The sequence below is a fragment of the Protopterus annectens genome, chromosome 8.part0 (assembly GCF_019279795.1).
Source record: "Protopterus annectens isolate FY-2018-M chromosome 8.part0, PAN1.0, whole genome shotgun sequence".
Classification (NCBI taxonomy): domain Eukaryota; kingdom Metazoa; phylum Chordata; order Ceratodontiformes; family Protopteridae; genus Protopterus; species Protopterus annectens.
The window spans coordinates 336,249,654-336,271,826 of record NC_056741.1 but is presented as its reverse complement, the minus strand read 5'-3'; the positions used below and the strand labels follow the sequence as shown (position 1 = coordinate 336,271,826).

The 22,173-nt window shown below is 46.4% G+C and overlaps 1 protein-coding gene across 4 annotated transcripts in view; it reads right to left on the bottom strand.

The window, feature by feature from the left end:
• LRRC71 (leucine rich repeat containing 71) overlaps positions 1 to 22,173 on the bottom strand; it is a 2,015,367-nt gene that overhangs the window by 39,833 nt on the left and 1,953,361 nt on the right. The window lies entirely within an intron of this gene.

Here is a 22,173-nt window from a genome sequence, read left to right as displayed (position 1 = left end):
TTTTGACCATGGCTATTCCATGCTACTTCTTGTTGTGGTACAAACATGGGTGTGTGGTTATCCATGCTATTTATTGCTAGTCACCCTCATTTTGTATCTTGTTCCATGTTTTTGCACATGTACATCACTGTATGACGTGCAGCTGTTTCCGTAGGGTCATATGCGTGGATATGGATGTTAGTTGGGGTCCTCAGGTGTGCATATTGTACATGATATTACATTACTTAACACATGGCATTCATGCCTCAGGTGGTGCTGCAGGGCCACCTCTGTCGGATACACATACTACACTCCCTGTACGTTTGGAAGCAGGTTGTGTCATGTTAGGCATCCCTGTTACTGGTCAGAGCGGGTATCAGTCCCAGTGTTCCTACTGACCAAGCGTATGTGCTATGCGTTGCCTCTTTGCCAAGGCCAGGGCATACTGGGCATGCCTCCTTCTGCCTACTGGGACTAGGTCAGGTTGTTCCTCCTCCGAGTCAACCCCTGCCTGTGGTGGCCTTGGCAATGGTGGGGGGATGTTTGGCCCAGCCCTGTGCTGGTCCTGCTGCAGCTGTTTCCGCAGGATCATATTATGTAGCATAGCACATATCATGATCATTTGGGTACATGTAGTTGGTGTGTACTGCAAAGCTCCACCAGACGTGTCCAGACACGGAACCGTGACTTGAGCAGCCCAAACACACGCTCTATGATATTACGTGTTTGTGCGTGTGCCTCATTATGGCGTTCCTGTTCAGGTGTGTGTGCATTTCTGATGGGTGTCATCAGCCACGGCTCAAGTGCATAACCTGCATCCCCCACTAGGTGTCCGTGTGGGAAGTCCCCATTGGCAAATGATTGGTACAGCTCCGTCAGATGCCAGATGTGGGAATCGTGGTAGCTCCCAGGGCAGCCAGCACACACACACATTCATTATTATGCCCTGGGCATCACACACGACCTGGCAGTTGATGGAGGGGTATCCCTTGCGGTTAATGTAGGCTCTACCCCGCTCACCGGCTGGTGCTTTGATGCGTATGTGCGTGCAGTCTATTGCACCCAGCACCTCAGGGTATCCGCTATTTGCTGGAAGAGGCGATATTGCTGGCCACAACCTCACGGTCATTAGGGACATATATATGATCACTGACATGTGGTGACATGGCATCCAGGAACTGGTGCAGTACTCTGGAGGCTGATGCCTGTGATATTCCCATCATATCACCAGTTGGTCTCTGGAAGGTACCTGTTGCTAGTATTCTTAGGCCAATACATACCTTGGTTTCTACTGGGATGGGTTCCCCTCTGTTGGTTCTGTGTGTGAGATGTGGCCTGCACAGCTCAACAATCTGCTGCAGAAGGTCTCTGTCCACTCTGTAGCGCTCTACTATCTCCAGCTCATGTAACCCATGGTAGGTGACCCTGGGCCTGTATACTCTTCTCCTTCTCCTCACTCTGGGTTGTCTGTCAGCGTCTGCATTGTCACCACCCTCAGCAATTCGCCTATGCCTGATTATAATAGCCATGGCAGCCTCTAGCATTTCTGCTCTGAGTTCAGCTTTTTTCAGTTTTCAATTCTGATAGCTTAGTTTCTGGCAGTATCTCTTGTGAGAAACAGCCTGCACTGCTCTTTGTTGTGTTTTAAGTGCTGGGTTGGGCTTCTAGTCTACCTGTGTAATTGCCTGCTTCTAATTGTTTCCACCAATTAACTCTAGTAGTAGCTTCTGTCAGTTTCCATGTTTTTTAGTTGTTTCCTGTTTCCTCTCTGTTTCCTGAGGGGGAGCAATGTGCACACCAGCTTAAACACGCTCACAGTTACTTAAACGCGCGCACACATCCCTACACGGTGTTACACGCCCGCACACATCCTTACGGTGTGATTTATGTTAAAACGCGCGCACACTGCCTTCTACACGTGCGCCTCATGAAACCGTTGTAAACAGTTTGCAACACGCTCCCATGTTAAACCTGCCTTGCATGCGCGCACACGCGCATGCACGTATATCAAGAAGTTTGAGTGTAGGGATAGCATATACCCTCAATTTCTTGACTTTCCTAGTGTTCTGTTGAGACACCTCCCTCCCTGATGTCTGTCTGTCATCTGTTACCTTACATTGCCCTCCAATCTGGTACATTTCTTTCTATCCTTCCCCTGTGATGTCACCTGCCTCTTACTCTGTTCCTCCCCTTCTCTAAGTCTTACACTACTCAGAAAGTGCTCATTACCTATGTGGCAGTGTGATTCAGTATTGTAACCCTCATTTTACATAGGATTGCCTAGTAATGACTAGTTACATGTCTTGCAGAGCTTCCCTTGACAACCACTACACGGAGGCCATATTGTTTTGGTCTGCAAGTCCCTCCATTGACATTCAATGTACGTAAATCCCACAATTGTGGGCTTATAAGCTCGGTTTTTAGTTTTAGGTGGCGCACCCCGTTTGCTTGCGGTGTGCGCTGCAGTTAAACCCAGAAATCCGTGAAAAAAAAAAAAGTTATATAACTTATTTTTGCAACACTTTTCATGCCAATGGCCACATATTTGGCCATTGGCATTAATGAAACATATGCACCCTTTATTTGGAGCTGACATAGCTCCGTTTTTAATTGCAGAAATGTACTCAGTTGTCAGCTGGTACATTTCTGCAACTACACGTCCGTTACACGGACTGGTTTTGCCGTGGATCGCTCAAATACCTCATTTGCATATCTTGGAGCTGCAAATGAGGTATTGAGCATTTCCACGCCCAGTCCGTGTAAGAGACGTGTTAGCTGTCTCTTACACGGAGATTTGGGCTGTTCCTGAATCAGGAGGCTTACACAGAGGCTTACACTACTCTTGAACTCCGTGTAAGCCTTCCTGAATCTGGCCCATAATGTTAGAGTTCGAAAAACCCACATGAAAATTAGAAATGGCCGCCATTTGTAATTTGTTTTTCCCCATATAAACGGAATAAGCTTCAAACCCACAGGTTTCTTTAGTTGTGTTACAGAACAAGTTATTTATAGTATTAAGTGTGGGTGTAAAAAATTTTACATAGGACAGACGAAAAGAATGTTAAAAGTTAGAATCATGGAGCATTTGAGAGATATTAAAAACAGTAAGTTAGAGAGCCCTTTGGCTCAACATTTTGTTAAATATCATAATTCTGATACTACCAGTTTTAGGGTGTCTATTTTAGAACATATTATTAGAAAGGAAGCCAGTGAGGAAAGAATAAAAAATTTACTTTTAAAGAAAGAATTAATTTTCATTTTAAGATATCAGACATTAATGCCAAAAGGGTTGAATACTGACTGCTGCTGGAAGAGTGTGATATAATCACATTGTTCTTTTAATTGGATTCTTAATTGTTTAATGGATGCTTGATTGTATAATGAGTTAATTTGTGTGTGTATAAATACTGAATGAAATGTACTGGTAGTTACTCCTTGAAGGCTTTGCATAGCCGAGGCGCTAGAGAAGAGAACTACAGAGAATAAATTGATTTGGTGAACTGGCTGTTGTTTCATTCGAATTTTGCAGTGGGGTTTGTTCGAGCTGAAGAGCTGGTGTTGTGATAATTGGCCGCCATTTGTACCCTGATCATAGAAGCAGCGGACCCAGAATGAAACAGCAGAGTTAGGAATTCCAAGATTTTGTGGACTGGGGCTGAGAAGGGATCCACATTCCTAGTCTCTGCCCAACAAGAAAAACGTTTCCATTTGCTAGCATAAGTTTTCCTCATTATAGACTTGTGAGAGGACACGATAATGTCTCGGACTGCTGGGGAAATGCTGGGAAGCCTGGCTAAGGTTGGAAATGGAGCAACCAAGCTGTGAGCTGGAGGGTTTTTAGGGATTGATGCAACCCGCCTGATTGATGAACCAGGAGGTCTGGAATTGGGTCCAGAGTCCAGGGTTGATCGAGAAGGTACTGGTGCAGGAATGGAAACCATATCTGTCAAGGCCAGTAGGGAGCAATGAGGATCATTTTGCAACCCAATGATATTGCTTTCTGTATAAGTTTGGGTATCAGAGGGAATGGAGGAAAGGCATAAAGAAGTCCCTGGGGCCAATCGTGGACTAGAGTGTCTCTGGATGTGTAACCCAGAAGCGGGAGAAGGGAGAAGTAGTTGCTGCATTTGCTGTTGAAGGGGGTGGCAAAAAGATCGCAGCAAGGCTGTCCACATTTGTGAAAAACAAGATTCGCCATATCCTGATTCAGAGACCACTCGTAAGGCATTAGGATAGCTCTGCTGAGCCTGTCTGCTATGACACTGGATCTCCCAGGGATGTGTGTTGTAATCAGAAAACGTTGAGAGGAAATCGCCCACTGCCAAAGCCTGAGTGCTTCTCAACATAGGGGGTAGGACCTGGTTCCGCCCTGCTTGTTGATGTACCACACCACAGACATGTTGTCCGTTTGGATAGCAATGGTCCCAGGAGGAAGAGAGCCTTGAAGGGCTTGCAACACCAGGAGCACGGCTCTCATTTCCAGGACATTTATATGCAGATGGTACTCATGAGGTTGCCACATGCCTTGTACTGTCCTGCTCAGATAATGCCCCCCCACCCCACCCTATCAGGGAGGCATCTGTCGTCACTGTGGCTACCAGAAGGGGTTGTATGAAAGGTCTTCCCTGAGTAACTAGTGGGGAGACCATCCACCAAGAAAGATGCCTTTTGCATGCATCCGTGATCATGACCTCGTGTGTTATGGGTAGCTCTTGGAAAGACCACTGAGTGAACAGAAGCCACCAAAGAATCCTCATATGAAAGCGCACCAGTGGGATTAGGAGAATGGCTGCTGCCATTGAGCCCAGAGTTTGAAGGACGTACCTGACTTGGATCCTTTTGCTCTGCATCATAACTTGTACCTGTTGACGAACTGAGGACACCCTTTCTGGTGGTAGCCTTGCAAACTTATCCCTTGTGTCTAAGTCTGCTCCTATATAAGTAATAGATTGACAGGGCAACAAGGCAGATTTTTCGAAATTTATTGTGAACAGATTGAGATTGTGTAGTCCCGTGCTTGTATGAGTTGATACCTGGTGGTAGCAGTAAGGAGCCAGTCATCTAGATACAGAAACACCTGGAATCCTTGATGCCTCAGGTGAGCCGTGACCACTGCCATACATTTGGTGAACATCCTGGGGGCTGTGGTGAGACCAAAGGGCAGAGCTCTGAACTGATAATGACTGGCCCCCAGCCGGAAGAGAAGATATCTTCTGGAGCACCTGTCCATCTTTATATGGTAGTACATGTCCTGAAGATCTATAGAGCACATCCAATTGTCCTGACCCAAAAAGGGTAGAATGGACTGTAGCATGACCATCTGAAACTTCGTTCTTTGTACAGACCTGTTTAGTCTGCTGAGATCCAGAATCGGTCTCCAGTCCCCTGTCTTTTTTGGCACTAAAAAGAACCTTGAGTAAGTTCCGGATCCGTGCTAGTCTGCTGGGACTTCCTGGATGGCTCTTTTTTCTAGCAGTTTTGAAACTTTTATTAGTGCTTGTTCCCTCAGATTGGGTGGAACATCTGGGAGGGTCTTCCTTGACTGCAAGGGGGGTTGAAGGAAGGGGATTTTGTAATCTCTGCATATAACGGACCATACCCATATGTCTTCTGTTAAACCTTGCCAGGCTTTTGGGTACAGCGAAAGTCTTTCCCCGACTGCCTCCAGAGATGAGCAGCTGGGCAACCCTTCAGGGATGCTGAAAGGGCTTATCAGAGAAGGATTCTCTGTTGCCCTGGTTCTGCGGACCCCCTCTGCCATGAGGGCGGCATCTATTATTATTGTTTCCCCCTCTGCCTCTGGAGGAAAAATCACTACGTGTGTCAGGCAAGGCTCCCTGAGATTTATGGAACCACATCTTACCACTCTTCTGACCTTTGGGGTAGGGTCTAGAGGGTGTGGAAAAACAGACTCCCACAGCAGAGAGAGTCTTGCCTTCTTGCTCACACCTAGTCAAAGTGTCTTTCACCTGTGGTCCAAAAAGAAAGGAACCATCAAAGGGGGGTGTTGTTGAAGGACGCTCAAAAGGGTTCCGCAAAATTACACAGATGCATCCAGGCATGCCTCCTAAGGGCCACCCCAGTACCAGCGGCTCTACTCGCCCCATCGGCTGCATAGGAAATGAGCCTCATGGAGGAATTAACAACAGAATTAAGCGTCACTAGCTGGGAAGCCACCTTAGCTTGCGCACCCTCAGCTGTTGGATCTTGGAGGGTATCTCCGAGCTCTTTAAGGAGATCCCTTTGAAGGCGAGTAAAATGACACAAGTAGCTCAGTGACCTCATAGAGAAGGTCGCTGAAGCAAACATTCACTTCCCATATCTGTCCATCATCCTAGACTCCTTGTTAGGGGGATGGACAGACGAAGAGGTCTCCGCTAACTCTTTTTTTGTGGCTGCTGCTACCATAGCATCAACAAGGACACCTTTTGTAAGGAACTGTTTATCCTGGGGTGCTATAATAAATTTACCAGGTCTCCTCAGAGTGGGTTCCAATGTATCCGGAGCTGACCAAGCCTTTCAAGCCACCACAGTCATAAGTGGATCGAAAGGTGGAGACACCCAGGAGGTGGAAGGTCGGGAACTGAAGGCATCCAGAAATACAGACACATCCTCAGAAGGGACTAGGGGATTCCAGTTCCCCCTCTGCTTGAGCATCTCCAGGATGTCCGAAAAGGAGACATCCTCAGAGGGGGATCTTGGGGAGCCTTCCGATTCATCTAAGTCTGTATCAGAAGTGACAGACTCAGGGGAGTCATTGTGCTTCCTCTTGCACTTCTTCTTCTGAGGGGGCTCCTCTGAGAGATCAGGGGAGGCCTTGGAAGAAGAGGAAATACCCAATGGGGTGACCTGGAGCATCGGTTCCTATGCTTGGGGCCAGGAGGAGGAGCAGAGGTAGGCACAGGCACTACAGGGGATGGAGCCGGTGGTGCTGATAGTGGAGCTGACTCAGTGGCCAGCACACTCTGCATGACATCGAAGGTGTCCCTGCGATGATGCAGAGAAAGCTCCAGTTCCGAAGAAACAGGAATCTTTCTCCACATCGAGGGAAATGGCTCCGGGGCCAATGTAGGAGCCGAGCTCACCTGCGCCGAAGCTCCGAGAGGGAGAATGGGGTCGGACAAGGGTCCGTTGCCACTTGCCCCCTCGGAGCCGACGAGGGAGCCCTGGCGCCCAGATCCCTCAATGGACGGCACCACCGAGGGAATCGGAGCCGACGTCGGAACCAAATGAGATAGTGTTATCGGAGCCGATGGTTCCACTACTCAAACCCCAACAAACTCCGGCTCCGAACTCATTGGAGTCGGAGGAGGAACATCGAGAGAAGTGGGCAGAGCCGATACCTGTTGAGGAGGGCTGGACAATGTCTGTGACTTCAGCAACCTACTGACCACTCTCTCCACATCATGGTCCGAAAGCCTAAAGGACCGAGAGGAGTGAGAGGATCGGTGACTGCGCTCACTCTGGAGTAAAGGGGACTGTGGAGCTGAATGCACCGATTCAAGTGAGGGGGACCTTATCCTCTTGTGGCTCTGAGATGGCTCCGAGGCCTCTGATGGAGCCGACGGGGAGATTGTCTTGTCAGTTCCAGCCGGAACCGACGTTGAAGGTAAACCCTGAACCGAAGACGGCTCTGAACTTGGAGCCGATGGCTTAGTGGGTTTAGGGGATTTCACAGGCTGTGAGCTCTTGGCCAGTGAATCCTGGGGTTTTAAAAGGCCCCTAAGAATAAGCTTCTTCTTACGCTCCTGCAGGACTCTTGGACTAAAGGCATGGCAGATAGAACAAGAGTCCTGGAGGTGCACAGCGCCTAAACAATAGACGCAAGAAGTGTGCCCATCTGTCAGAGACATTTTCTGACAGCATGAGTCACACTCCTTGAACCCAGAAACCTTGGGTTCCTTTGACATCCTTGATAGTAAGGAAACACAATTATAACAATAACAAATAGAAGCAAAAAACAGTCTACAAAAACACACAACTATAAAGACTAGTTTTTTTTTAGAGAATAGGAAAGCCTCTAACTTAAACGGCTAGCCTATAAGAGAAAGGTAGAAAGAAAAGCCTCTAACTTAAACGGCTAAACTGACAAGAAGAGGTAGAGGGGAGGGGTGGGGGAGTACTCTCTAAGTTAAACGAGTTCTACAAGAAACAGGAGGGATACTATGAGCTAAACAACTATCACAAAACAAGATTATCGTTAACAATAAAATGCTAAAAGGGTAGAGTTCTAGTGAAGAAAGTTATACAAAAAAACGTTATACGATCCTGAGCCAGAAAAATGACACCTTGCAGCTGAAGGGGCAAATGAGATCTGGGTAGCTATCGCTAGGCATTATAGGATAAGGGGTAGCCTCGAGCCAGTAAACAGCTCTCGAGCTATTGAAGATGGCTGAGTCGGAGCCGAGGATCGGCTCCGATACCAACTTGCAAGAACGAAGGCGAGATAGACAACTTAACATACATCATTCTACACTGGTCTTGATCTCTGGTAGGCATGGCAGGAATTCATGGAAATGTTCTGAGAGTCTATGCTCAAAGATGAGGTGTCCAGGAGTCCAAAGTGTTTCTTGGACTCCTAGTGAATAAACATGGGCCCAGGCTTTTGCAGAGGGACTATTGTGGCTCAGTTTACAAGGCAGAGGCATGGAATAGTCTGGCCCAGGCTCTGGCCAGTGCTATCAGAATCTCCCACACTGGTGAATAATGTAGCAATCACTACAGAGATCTCTGAATGAGGAAGAGGGATACCCTCAACCATTGGATTGAGGAATGTAGGACTGGGGGTACCCCACAGATGTGTAAGTATCACTTACAGAGACTATTTGTAAGAGTTAAAAGCTGGATGTTCTGTTCTGTTTTATCCACAGTTGTCACAAACCAAGAACTAAATGCGTGAACCAATGCAGCTACATTGGCACTGATGTGAGAAGCATGTAGTATGTATGCATCCAAACAATACTGTTATTTTAGCATTAAAGGTAAAGGCACCTTTATTGGTTTATTATACAATTGTATTGAACGGAGCTTTCATCTCTCAGCTGTAACAGGAAGTATGTATGCATTAGTCTGGAGGCCAAATCAACAGTTCAGTATTAGAGAGTAGTCAGAGGCTATGGGTTAAAACACACACACACTTCCCAAATATACAGTACTGTTACATTTTCATCGCTATTGCAATGTAACATCAGCGCTCTAAAGCAGTGGCACCAATGGCCTGCTGTAAACTGTAATCAGTAAAACTGGAACACACATATGTGCAATATATGCAGAAATCAAGGATTGCTTGCTGCAATCTGTAGTATAGTATGCATCTGTTATGAGCTGGGTAGTCTTAACATTAAAAAAAGGTATTTGTTAAGAGTTGGTTGTCTTAAAAGCAAAGGTAACAGAATAGAGTAAAATAATTGTGTCAGTGCATTATATGTCACATAAGAAGTTGCTAATGTTCTCCCTCGGATTCGTCTCACCCCAACACCTCCCCCAGGCCTCCGCTGAAAATGGACTTATATCCAATCAGACTCTCCCAGTTAACAAATGTAAAATAAAATAAATAAATAACAACACTTATTTATTTATTTATTTTTTTTAATTTTTAATTTTTTTTTCCCCACAGCACAGCGGAGTAGGCCTGCCCCACAGAATCCACCTGCCCCCACTCCAGTGGCTACAGCACCAAGGCCCAGCACATCTTGGTTGCACTCTGGTAGCACCCCCTCTGCTGCCCCTGCATTACCTGGCCCCTCAGATAGTTTTGCTCCATGGGATAAGCCAGTGGTTCCCTCTAGGAGCAGTGGCAGAGGTGGTGATTTTATTACCCACCATGAATTGCCAGGGTTCTTTCCTACATCCCTCCTGCACATTCTTGCCCTCTTTTCATTTTGTTTTCCCCCCTGCTTGCTTTCCAGACTTCCCATTTCTTTTCGTTAAAGAATTATTGCGAGATGGTGGGCATCGCTCACTAATATGGGGCTATGGTAAAAAGCAGTTATAAGTTTTATATACAGCTGTATTGGAAACCAGTACTATCTAGCCATAATTTACAGATTTCATATCAACTAACCCACTTCAGAATTTGGATTTACATGTAAAACTATTTGAAACTGTTACATACACCTGGATTCGAATCCAGTACCATCTGGCCCCAAAGCTTAAATGGATCAATGCATTAACAGATGGTGTTACAGACTCAGTTGTGTAGCAGGTGTATTTTAAAGACTGAATAGCAAATGGCAGACTTAACTGCTGTTGCATACACCTACTATTTAACTGACTCTCTGACTCCAGGTGTTAATTTACTTAATTCAACAATACATTCCATTTTGGGGCCAGATGGTACTGGTTCTGATTACAGCTGTTGCTAATACATAGAATTATTTTTGTATCTGATCACGCTCCATCTCGCACTAATGCTTCATAAAACATTACTGGGGATTGCGCAATGCTGCTTCATACAAAATTAATGGGGAAGATATGACATCAGTGATATGGGGAGCAAGCACAGGAGAATACAAAGGGAAGTCCTTGCTAAACTGTGTCATTTACTATTGATTATATAAAATACAGATGTTGTCTAATTGACTCTGTGGCAGCACGTGTTAATGCATTGTTGTTGAAGACAGATGTTACTGGGTTCAAATACAGGTGTAAGTATCAATTTTAGAAGTGTGTGTGATACTTTAAATACATATACTTATATTGCTGCCATTTACCATTGCTTCATGTTGGTGAGTGATGCGCACCATCACTCAATAATTTTTTAAAGAAAAGAAATTAGAAGTTATGTACCTACCATAACGTTCCATGTTAGTTGTCTTCTCTCGCCTTCTTTCTTGCTGGATGGGTTCGGAGCCGATCCTCGGCTCCGACTCGGCACTTGCTTTAGCTTGAGAACTCCTTTTACCAGCTCGAGGCAACCCTATATCCCATGATGCAAGGCGGAACTACCTCAGATCTCGTTTGGTAGCTAACCTACCCTGCTAAGGACTAACCTAACATAATTAGGAAAACAAGTTCATAAAAGAGTCCTCATATGAAGGCTCAGGAGGAAAACAACCTGATAGAAACTCTTCAAGATCTGTCCAGGCCAGGGGTAGGAGGGAGGGAAGAAAGAAAGAGAAGACAACTAACATGGAACGTTATGGTAGGTACTAACTTCTAAATGTTAAGCGTCAATCTCGCCTTCATTCTTGCTGGATGGGACCGCGTCCTAGCACCTGTATCCCGGGTGGCTCAATGGAACAGACTCTTGAGAACTGTGGAACCAAAACTGGCCCTATCTCTGGAGGCCAAGTCCAACTTGTAATGAGAGACAAAGGTATGAGGCGTGGCCCAAGTAGCTGCTGCACAAATAGTATCAATGGGTAGTCTATCAAAGGCTGCAGAAGTGGATAGACTCCTGGTTGAGTGTGCTTTTGGTTTAGAAGATAGCTGCTTGCCTCTGAGAGAGTACACAAAGGAAATGGTGGAAGTCAACCATCTGGATAAGGTCACTTTAGAAACTGGAAGACCTATCCTGTTTTCTGCATAGGAGACAAATAATTGGTCCGATTTTCTGAATTGTTTAGTTCTATGCAAATAGTACCTGAGCTGACGATGGACATCCAAAAAATGAAGCTTCTGTTCAGCTCTGTCGGAATAGTTTGGGAAGAAGACTGGTAGATCTATAGATTGGTTAATATTGGTTTGAGACACAACTTTGGGGAGAAAGGAAGGGTTCGTTCTTAATGATACCCTGTCCTTATGAAAACCAAGTAAGGGGAACGAATGCAGAGAGCTTGAAATCTCGGAAACCCTTCTTGCTGAAGTGACAGCCAGTAAGAATACAGTTTTCCAGGTCAATAACTTCAAAGAACATGAAGCAGACGGTTCGAAGGGAGGTAGCATCAAGGATGCCAACATTAAGTTTAGATCCCATTGCGGAGGAGGATGCTTTATAGGCGGCTTTAGGAGAAAAACTCCTCTCAGAAAGGCCTTGCATAATCTATGTTCTCCCTCGGATTCGTCTCACCCCAACACCTCCCCCAGGCCTCCGCTGAAAATGGACTTATATCCAATCAGACTCTCCCAGTTAACAAATGTAAAATAAAATAAATAAATAACAACACTTATTTATTTATTTATTTTTTTTAATTTTTAATTTTTTTTTCCCCACAGCACAGCGGAGTAGGCCTGCCCCACAGAATCCACCTGCCCCCACTCCAGTGGCTACAGCACCAAGGCCCAGCACATCTTGGTTGCACTCTGGTAGCACCCCCTCTGCTGCCCCTGCATTACCTGGCCCCTCAGATAGTTTTGCTCCATGGGATAAGCCAGTGGTTCCCTCTAGGAGCAGTGGCAGAGGTGGTGATTTTATTACCCACCATGAATTGCCAGGGTTCTTTCCTACATCCCTCCTGCACATTCTTGCCCTCTTTTCATTTTGTTTTCCCCCCTGCTTGCTTTCCAGACTTCCCCATTTCTTTTCGTTAAAGAATTATTGCGAGATGGTGGGCATCGCTCACTAATATGGGGCTATGGTAAAAAGCAGTTATAAGTTTTATATACAGCTGTATTGGAAACCAGTACTATCTAGCCATAATTTACAGATTTCATATCAACTAACCCACTTCAGAATTTGGATTTACATGTAAAACTATTTGAAACTGTTACATACACCTGGATTCGAATCCAGTACCATCTGGCCCCAAAGCTTAAATGGATCAATGCATTAACAGATGGTGTTACAGACTCAGTTGTGTAGCAGGTGTATTTTAAAGACTGAATAGCAAATGGCAGACTTAACTGCTGTTGCATACACCTACTATTTAACTGACTCTCTGACTCCAGGTGTTAATTTACTTAATTCAACAATACATTCCATTTTGGGGCCAGATGGTACTGGTTCTGATTACAGCTGTTGCTAATACATAGAATTATTTTTGTATCTGATCACGCTCCATCTCGCACTAATGCTTCATAAAACATTACTGGGGATTGCGCAATGCTGCTTCATACAAAATTAATGGGGAAGATATGACATCAGTGATATGGGGAGCAAGCACAGGAGAATACAAAGGGAAGTCCTTGCTAAACTGTGTCATTTACTATTGATTATATAAAATACAGATGTTGTCTAATTGACTCTGTGGCAGCACGTGTTAATGCATTGTTGTTGAAGACAGATGTTACTGGGTTCAAATACAGGTGTAAGTATCAATTTTAGAAGTGTGTGTGATACTTTAAATACATATACTTATATTGCTGCCATTTACCATTGCTTCATGTTGGTGAGTGATGCGCACCATCACTCAATAATTTTTTAAAGAAAAGAAATTAGAAGTTATGTACCTACCATAACGTTCCATGTTAGTTGTCTTCTCTCGCCTTCTTTCTTGCTGGATGGGTTCGGAGCCGATCCTCGGCTCCGACTCGGCACTTGCTTTAGCTTGAGAACTCCTTTTACCAGCTCGAGGCAACCCTATATCCCATGATGCAAGGCGGAACTACCTCAGATCTCGTTTGGTAGCTAACCTACCCTGCTAAGGACTAACCTAACATAATTAGGAAAACAAGTTCATAAAAAGAGTCCTCATATGAAGGCTCAGGAGGAAAACAACCTGATAGGAACTCTTCAAGATCTGTCCAGGCCAGGGGGTAGGAGGGAGGGACGCAAGAAAGAAGGCGAGAGAAGACAACTAACATGGAACGTTATGGTAGGTACTTAACTTCTAAATGTTAAGTTGTCAATCTCGCCTTCATTCTTGCTGGATGGGACCGCGTCCCTAGCACCTGTATCCCGGGTGGCTCAATGGAACAGACTCTTGAGAACTGTGGAACCAAAACTGGCCCTATCTCTGGAGGCCAAGTCCAACTTGTAATGAGAGACAAAGGTATGAGGCGTGGCCCAAGTAGCTGCTGCACAAATAGTATCAATGGGTAGTCTATCCTGAAAGGCTGCAGAAGTGGATAGACTCCTGGTTGAGTGTGCTTTTGGTTTAGAAGATAGCTGCTTGCCTCTGAGAGAGTACACAAAGGAAATGGTGGAAGTCAACCATCTGGATAAGGTCACTTTAGAAACTGGAAGACCTATCCTGTTTTCTGCATAGGAGACAAATAATTGGTCCGATTTTCTGAATTGTTTAGTTCTATGCAAATAGTACCTGAGCTGACGATGGACATCCAAAAATGAAGCTTCTGTTCAGCTCTGTCGGAATAGTTTGGGAAGAAGACTGGTAGATCTATAGATTGGTTAATATTGGTTTGAGACACAACTTTGGGGAGAAAGGAAGGGTTCGTTCTTAATGATACCCTGTCCTTATGAAAAACCAAGTAAGGGGAACGAATGCAGAGAGCTTGAATCTCGGAAACCCTTCTTGCTGAAGTGACAGCCAGTAAGAATACAGTTTTCCAGGTCAATAACTTCAAAGAACATGAAGCAGACGGTTCGAAGGGAGGTAGCATCAAGGATGCCAACATTAAGTTTAGATCCCATTGCGGAGGAGGATGCTTTATAGGCGGCTTTAGGAGAAAAACTCCTCTCAGAAAGGCCTTGCATAATCTATGAGACATAATGTTATTGTCATGCAAGCCAACATGATACTTGGAAATAGCAGCCAGTTGTACTTTAACTGTAGATGACGAGGATCCTGAATGAAAAACCTCCGCCAGGAAATCTAAAACAGAATGTACAGGAGCAGTAAAGGGATCAATATTCCTGAATTTGCCCAAATAGAAAAACGCCACTTGCTAGCATAAACAGTCCTAGTGGACGACTTTAAGGAAGACACTAAGATGTCTCTGACTGAGTCAGAGATCATCGGAAGCCTGGCTAGGGAAGGAAGTGGAGCAACCAAGCAGTGAGGTTGAGAGAATGAATGGCCCGGTGCTGCTGACCTGACTGGTGGATCAAGAGATCCGCAACTGGGTCCAGATGCCAGGGCTGCACCAGAAGGTGACGATGCAGAGACGGAAACCAAATTTGTCGAGGCCAATAAGGGGCAATGAGAATCAACTTGGCTCTCAAAACGGTGGCTTTCTGAATGACTTGTGGAATCAAGGGAAAAGGAGGAAAAGCGTACAGAAGTCCCCGGGGCCAATCCTGGGTTAGAGAGTCTCTCAGGGGTTGGCCTGGAAGGGGAAAGAGGGTGAAAAAATCGGGGCACTTGTTGTTTTGAGGAGTAGCAAAAAGATCGCAACAAGGAGTGCCCCACTTCAGAAAAATCTGATCCACTACAGATTGATTGAGAGACCACTCGTGAGGCATCAGAATGGATCTGCTCAGCCTGTCTGCCAAGAGGTTGGACCTGCCGGGGATGTGCGTTGCTATCAGAAACCGATGAGAGGAGATTGCCCATTGCCAAAGTCTGAGAGCTTCTCAACACAACGGATAGGACCTGGTCCCACCCTGCTTGTTGATGTACCAGACCACGGACATGTTGTCCATTTGTACTGCAATAGTTCCCGTGGGAAGAAAGTCGTTGAGGGCCTGCAACGTTAAAAGCACCGCTCTCATCTCCAGGACATTTATGTGCAGATGGTATTCTATGGGTTGCCATGTCCCGTGGACCATCCTGCCCTGATAATGCCCCCCCCCACCCAATCAGAGAGGCATCCGTAGTGACTGTGGCAACTGGAGGAGGGGAACAAAGGGTCGGCCCTGATGAAGAAGAGGGGAAGATATCCACCAATTCAGATGAGTTCTGCACGACTGTGTGACTAAGATTTCGTGCCTCATCGGGAGACTGTGGTACGACCACTGCGTGAATAGCATCCACTGCAGAAGACGCATGTGGAAGCGAGCCAGTGGTAGTAGAACGATGGCCGCAGCCATAAGACCTAGAACCTTCAGTATAAATCTGGCTTTGACCTTGCTGCTCTGCAATAGAATTCGAGCAATTTTGGATGTCCAGAATTCTTTGATCTGTTAGTCTGGCTAACATTTTGACGGTGTTTAATTCTGTGCCTATAAAGGTGATAGATTGGCAAGGCAGCAGAGAAGATTTTTCGAAATTTACTGAAATTCCCAAACTCCTGCAAAGCTGTAGAGTGTAGTCTCTGGTCTGAAGAAGCTGACACCTGGTGGTGGCGGAGAGGAGCCAGTCGTCCAAATAAGGAAACACCTGGAATCCTTGACATCTCAGATGAGCTGTGACCACTGCCATGCATTTGGTAAACACTCTGGGAGCTGAAGTGAGGCCAAAGGGCAGGGCTCTGAATTGGTAATGACTGGTCCCTAGCCGAAAGCGGAGAAACCTTCTGGAGCGCCTGTGAATCTTTATGTGATAGTACGCGTCCTGAAGGTCTATAGAGCACATCCAGTTGTCCTTGCCCAGAAAAGGCAGAATGGACTGAAGCGTGACCATCCGGAATCTTGCCTTCTTGACAAATCTGTTTAGACTGCTCAGGTCTAATATTGGTCTCCAATCTCCCATCCTTTTGGGGACCAAAAAGAATCTCGAGTAGACGCTGGATCCTACCTGGTCTGCCGGCACAGTCTGGACGGCTCTTTTTCCTAGGAGCTTTGAAACCTCCTGTTCTGCCAAATCCCTTTGACCGGGTGAGATGTCTGGAAGGGATTGTTGAGGTATGGGATACCTTTCGAAGGGGATTTTGTAACCCTCGGATATGATCGACTGTACCCACATATCTTGTGATAGGGACTGCCAGGCTACTGGGTACAGCGAAATCCTTCCCCCGACTGCCTCCAAGGGTGGACAGTCGGGCAACACCTCAGGGATGCTGAAAAGGCTTCTCAGGAAGAGACTCCCTGTTGCCCTGGTTCTGAGGACCCCCCCCCTGCCTCTAGGGTGGCGTCTATTATTGTTACCCCCTCTGCCTCTGGGGGTAAACTGACCACGTGTGTCCGGTGTAGCTCCTTGGGCTTTGTGGAACCACATCTTCCCCCCCTTCTGACCCTTGGGATATGGTCTAGAAGGAGTGGAAAAATGGACTCCAACGGCAGAAAGAGTTTTACCGTCCTGCTCACACCTGGTCAAGGTATCCTTCACCTGAGGTCCGAACAAAGCCGAACCATCAAAGGGGGTATTAGTGAAGGACGCCTTGAAGGGGTCCGCAAAATTACAAAGCCACATCCAGGCTTGGCGTCTAAGAGCAACTCCTGTGCCTGCGGCCCTGCTCGCTCCATCGGCCGCATAGGATATGAGCCGCATGGAGGAGTTGGATAGGGAATTCAGGATTGCTAGCTGTGAGGCAATCTTTTCTTGAGCCCCAGCAGCAGAAGGATCCTGGACCACTTCACCCAGTTCCTTAAGAATATCTCTTTGAAGCCTGGTGAAGTGACAAAGGTAGTTCAGCGAACGCATAGCAAAGGTCGCTGAAGAAAACATCCGCTTTCCATACCTGTCCATGGTCCTAGAATCCTTGTTAGGAGGATGGACAGGTACTGAAGGATCCGCCAGTTCCTTCTTAGTGGCCGCCGCCACCACCATAGCATCCACAGAGATGCCCTTGGAAAGAAACTGTTTGTCCGTAGGGGCCGTGATAAACTTGGATGGTCTCCTGGGGACAGGTTCCACAGAATCTGGAGCCGCCCACGCCTTCCGAGCCACTACCTGCATAAGTGGGTCGAAAGGCGGAGACACCCAGGAGGTGGAGGGTCGGGATCCAAAAGCCTCCAGGTATACCGACTCATCCTCGGAGGGATCAATGGATGGCCAATTCCCCCTCTGTTTGAGGAGCTCAAGGATGTCTGAAAAGGAGACATCCTCAGAGGAGGATCGTGGAGAACCCTCCGACTCATCTAAGTCGGTATCCGATGTAGTAGACTCGGGGGAGTCTGTGTGTTTCCCCTTACACGTCCTCTTCCGAGGGGGTTCACCTACCGGATCAGGAGAAACTTCGGAAGAGGAGGAAATTCCCAATGGGGAAACCTGGGGCGATGGATCCCTGGGCCTGAGAGCAAGAGGCTGGCAAGAGGCGTCTACAGGCACCAAAGAGGGAGGAGCTAGAGGGATGGACCGTTGACCTGGCTCAGAGGCCAGGACACTCCTCATCACCTCAAAGGCTCCCCTCCCCGGGAGGCCGGAATATCCCCGATCCGAGGATACAGGAATTCCCGGCTCCACTGAGAGGGAAGGCTCCGAGGCCGATGTCGGTGCCGAGCTTACCAAAGCCAAAGCCCCGAGAGGGAGAGCGGGGTCGGACAAGGGTCCGATGCCACTAGCCCCCTCGGAGCCAACAAGGGAAACCCGACGACTGGATCCCTCCAAGGAAGGCCTCAAGGAGGAGATCGGAGCCGAGGACGACGGAGCCGAAGGATGTATCGGCTCCGGCGCTGAAACAGTCGCTGTCCTGAGAAGCTCCGGCTCCGAACTCTGGTGTGGAGTTGGAGGAGGAAGTTCAAGGGGTGAGACAATAGCCGAAGTCTGTTGAGACGGGCTATGGAGCATTTGGGCCAGTGCCTGCGACTTCAACAGCCTGCTTACCACCCTCTCTAAGTCGTGGTCAGACAGCCTGGAAGATCTCGAAGATCGGCTCCGATGGCTCCGCTCCGACAAAAGAGGAGACCCCGGAGCCGAGTGGATACTCTGCAACGAAGGGGACCGAGATCTCTTTCGGGACGAAGTCATCGGAGCCGAAGTCCCCTGAATTCCAGATGGAGCTGAAGGTTTCTCGGCTCCGATGCTGGATAAGGTGTCGGCTCCAGCCGGAGCCGACAAGGCCACAGTAGACCGGGTGTCGGAACCAGTCGGTGCCGAACCCACTACTTTTGAAGCAGATAGATCGGTTCCAGCGGGCGATCTCGGCTCCGACGGAGCCGGAGCCACCGGAGGAGGCTTGGATACTGAAGCCTGAACCTTCGGTGGCTTGGAAGGTTTCCCAGACCCTGTTTTAGAGGTAGAACCTTCTGGCTTAAGTAAGCCACGGAGGATTAACTTATTCCTCCGTTCCTGCGGGACTCTCTGGCTAAAAGAGTGACACAAAGCACAGGAGTCCTGCAGGTGCAAAGGCCCCAGGCAGTAAACACAAGAAGTGTGACCGTCTGTCAGAGACATTTTCTGACAGCACGAGTCACACTTCTTGAAGCCTGAGACCTTGCCTTCCTTTGACATATTCCTAGGAGGAAGTCACACACAAACCCCAACAAACACACACAATTAATCCCCTAACACAAGTAGGGATTAACCAATGGGGTTTAGGCCTAACTAAACTTTATACTATTACCAAAGGAAATAAAAGTTTTGAAATATAAAGTTTTGAAATATAAGGGAATAGGGTGGGCTGTAACACACTACAGACTATAAAAATGGAAACAAGGGGGAAATAAATCCCTAACTAAGCTTTTTTCTCTTTTGACAAGAAAATTACTTACCTCAGCTGGCAAAGGAGACCTCTTTCGCTAAGCGGCAAACGAGATCTGAGGTAGTTCCGCCTTGCATCATGGGATATAGGGTTGCCTCGAGCTGGTAAAAGGAGTTCTCAAGCTAAAGCAAGTACCGAGTCGGAGCCAAGGATCGGCTCCGAACCCATCCAGCAAGAATGAAGGCGAGATTGACAACTTAACATTGGAGAAGACAGGAAAGTGGTGAAATGGGGAGCAAACAGGGGGAAAAACAAAGTGAAAGGAGAGCAGGAATGTGCAGGAAGGATGTAGGAAAGAATCATAGCTATTCATTTCTTCAACAATAAAACATGGTCATATATGCAAAATATTAGCTGAATTTGGACTGTCATCTCCAGAGGAAGTGGTGACCATAACACAATTATGTTGTATAGCCAATTGGACCAAATCAAGTGTGTCATGAAAACACATGTATAAATTGTAGAGCTATATATGGGACAATTCTTTTGTGGGACAGATGTTCTTTTTTGGAGAATGTTGGGGAAGGGATGTAGGAATGTTAGGATGAGGTAAGTTGGGTAGGTGAGGAAGCATTTGCAGACAGATAAGACAAACAAGACAAGAGACAGGAATGGTGAAGGACACAAGAACTAGGTAAACACCATGGCTGGGGAGGGGTGGGAAATCCAGGACCCATGCATGTCAAGCTGGTTGACAGTGAGAATCTAGTCCTTACCCAGTGGACTGTCATCACTGTCACCTCACTGCCCCACTGGCTGTAGTGCCTGATGTCTGCATCTCCTATGGGAAAACTGAACCAGGATGGAGAGCAAGCACTCCATCTGGCATAGGCATGCACCCATTGTGCAGCGCACAATCCTATGCACCATCCCTGGCAGTTCTTCTCAGGTAATAAAGTTATCATCTCTGCCACCACTCCCAGAGGAAGCCACAAGCCTATCCTCTGGGGCAAAACTACCTGAGGAGCCAGGTAGCACAGGGACAGAAGAGAGGGGGGTATTGCCGGGTTGCTCAACAGACATCCTGGGCAGCAGTGCTTTAGCTGGTGGAGTGGGGGCAAGAGGATCCGTGGGACAGGCCTACCCCCACTGTGCTGTGGGGAAACAAAGAGAAGATAAAGGTTGGGGTGAGAGGCATATATTGCACATGTATGTGTTCCAATTATACTGATTACAGTTTACAGAAGGCCATTTGTGTCACTGTTATAGAGGTCTGAAGTTACATTGCAATAATGACAGCACTGTATATTTGGGAAGAGTGGTTTTGAATCCACAACTGTTGACTACTAATACTGTACTGCTATTCTGTCATGCAGACTACTGCATGCATACTTTCCTATTACAGTTTAGAGATGCATGCTGACTGTTATTTGAAAATATGGAACTGTTGCTTTGTGCTACAGACTAAGGCATGCATACTTTATTTTATAGTTGAGATATGCATGCTCAATTTGATACAACTGTATTACATGCCAACTAAGTGGTGCTTAACTTTTAATACTACTAAATGACTATTACATTTATTATTATTATTATTATTATTATTATTAAATTATTATTTAGAACAGTACTGTTCTGATGCATACATACCACCACATGCTTCTCGCATCCTTAACAAACACATGGCATGGGACTTGATATTCAAAGCTCACTCAATAGCAGCTGTGGAAAAAACAGAACAGAATGCCATTATGAATACCAGTCTTGACTATATTCAGCATTTAACTCTTACAATTACTCACTGAAACTGATAAGTACACATCTGTGGGGTGTCCCCTGTACTGAATTCCCTGATCCAATGGTCAAGGGTATCCCGTTTCCTCCTCCAGAGGTCATCAAAGTGATGTCTGCATTGCTCACAGTGTGGGGGATACCTGTAGCACTGGTCAAAACCCTGGCAATACTATTCCAGGCTTCAGGCATGTACTCTGAGCTTGAATAGTCCTGCTGCAGCAACCAGGGCCCATGCTCCTGAACAAGGAGTACAATAAAGACTTAGGACTACTGAACACCCCACATGCCTGAAAGTGCACTCCCTCACCAGGAGCACCAGACATGTCTACTATAGTTCAAGCTCAATGTAGAATGAGCATTTTCAACCAAATGCATTTTATAGCCTGATGTTTGCCCACCAATTCCATGTCTCATGCTTACTGAGACTGAACACATTTTGGTTTTGCAACATTTGAAAACATTGCACATCTCTTACCATCACACAAACACGGTAGGCAAGGGTGTGCACTCATGGGCATCATGCCTGTGTGATGTTAAGTGATGCACAAAAGTGGCAAGCACTGCGATTTCAACATTATTTGGTATACAGGCACTTGCGTAAATGTGCTAGTTAAATGGAACATGTCTACAGTTCTCCTACACTTACAGCTATTGCCAAGAGAAGGCTGAGAAAACAGTTGTATATGTTGCATTATTGCTGTAATCTGCAATCTTACAGCAGTAAAACTAAATTTTAATACCTGTACTAGAACCCTGGACCATCTGCACTTCACACCTACACCTAACACCTGCTGCCACAGGATTAGTGACACGATATGCCCTATCTTGGTATTCATGGTAAAGTTCTTGCTGTTAATTTCAACGTAATGCCACTTACCGTGTTTGTCCCGATGGCCAATTGTATTAACTGAATGCATCCGGTTTATGTTGGTGACTGTCTGGGTCCTGTCTGCATCCTGAGTGGTCCATTCCTCCAGTTTGTGTGCTGCTGCACTTCTCACAAACCAGGAGAGCATAGCCAAACATGTTTGTGCTAAGCGGTGCATTGCGCAAACACTGGCCTCAAAAAAAAAAAAGAAAAGAAAAACAAGGGAGACATAGTTGAAATGAAGAAAAACAATCTATGGCAGTGCCCCAAACAAATTTTAATGAAGACAA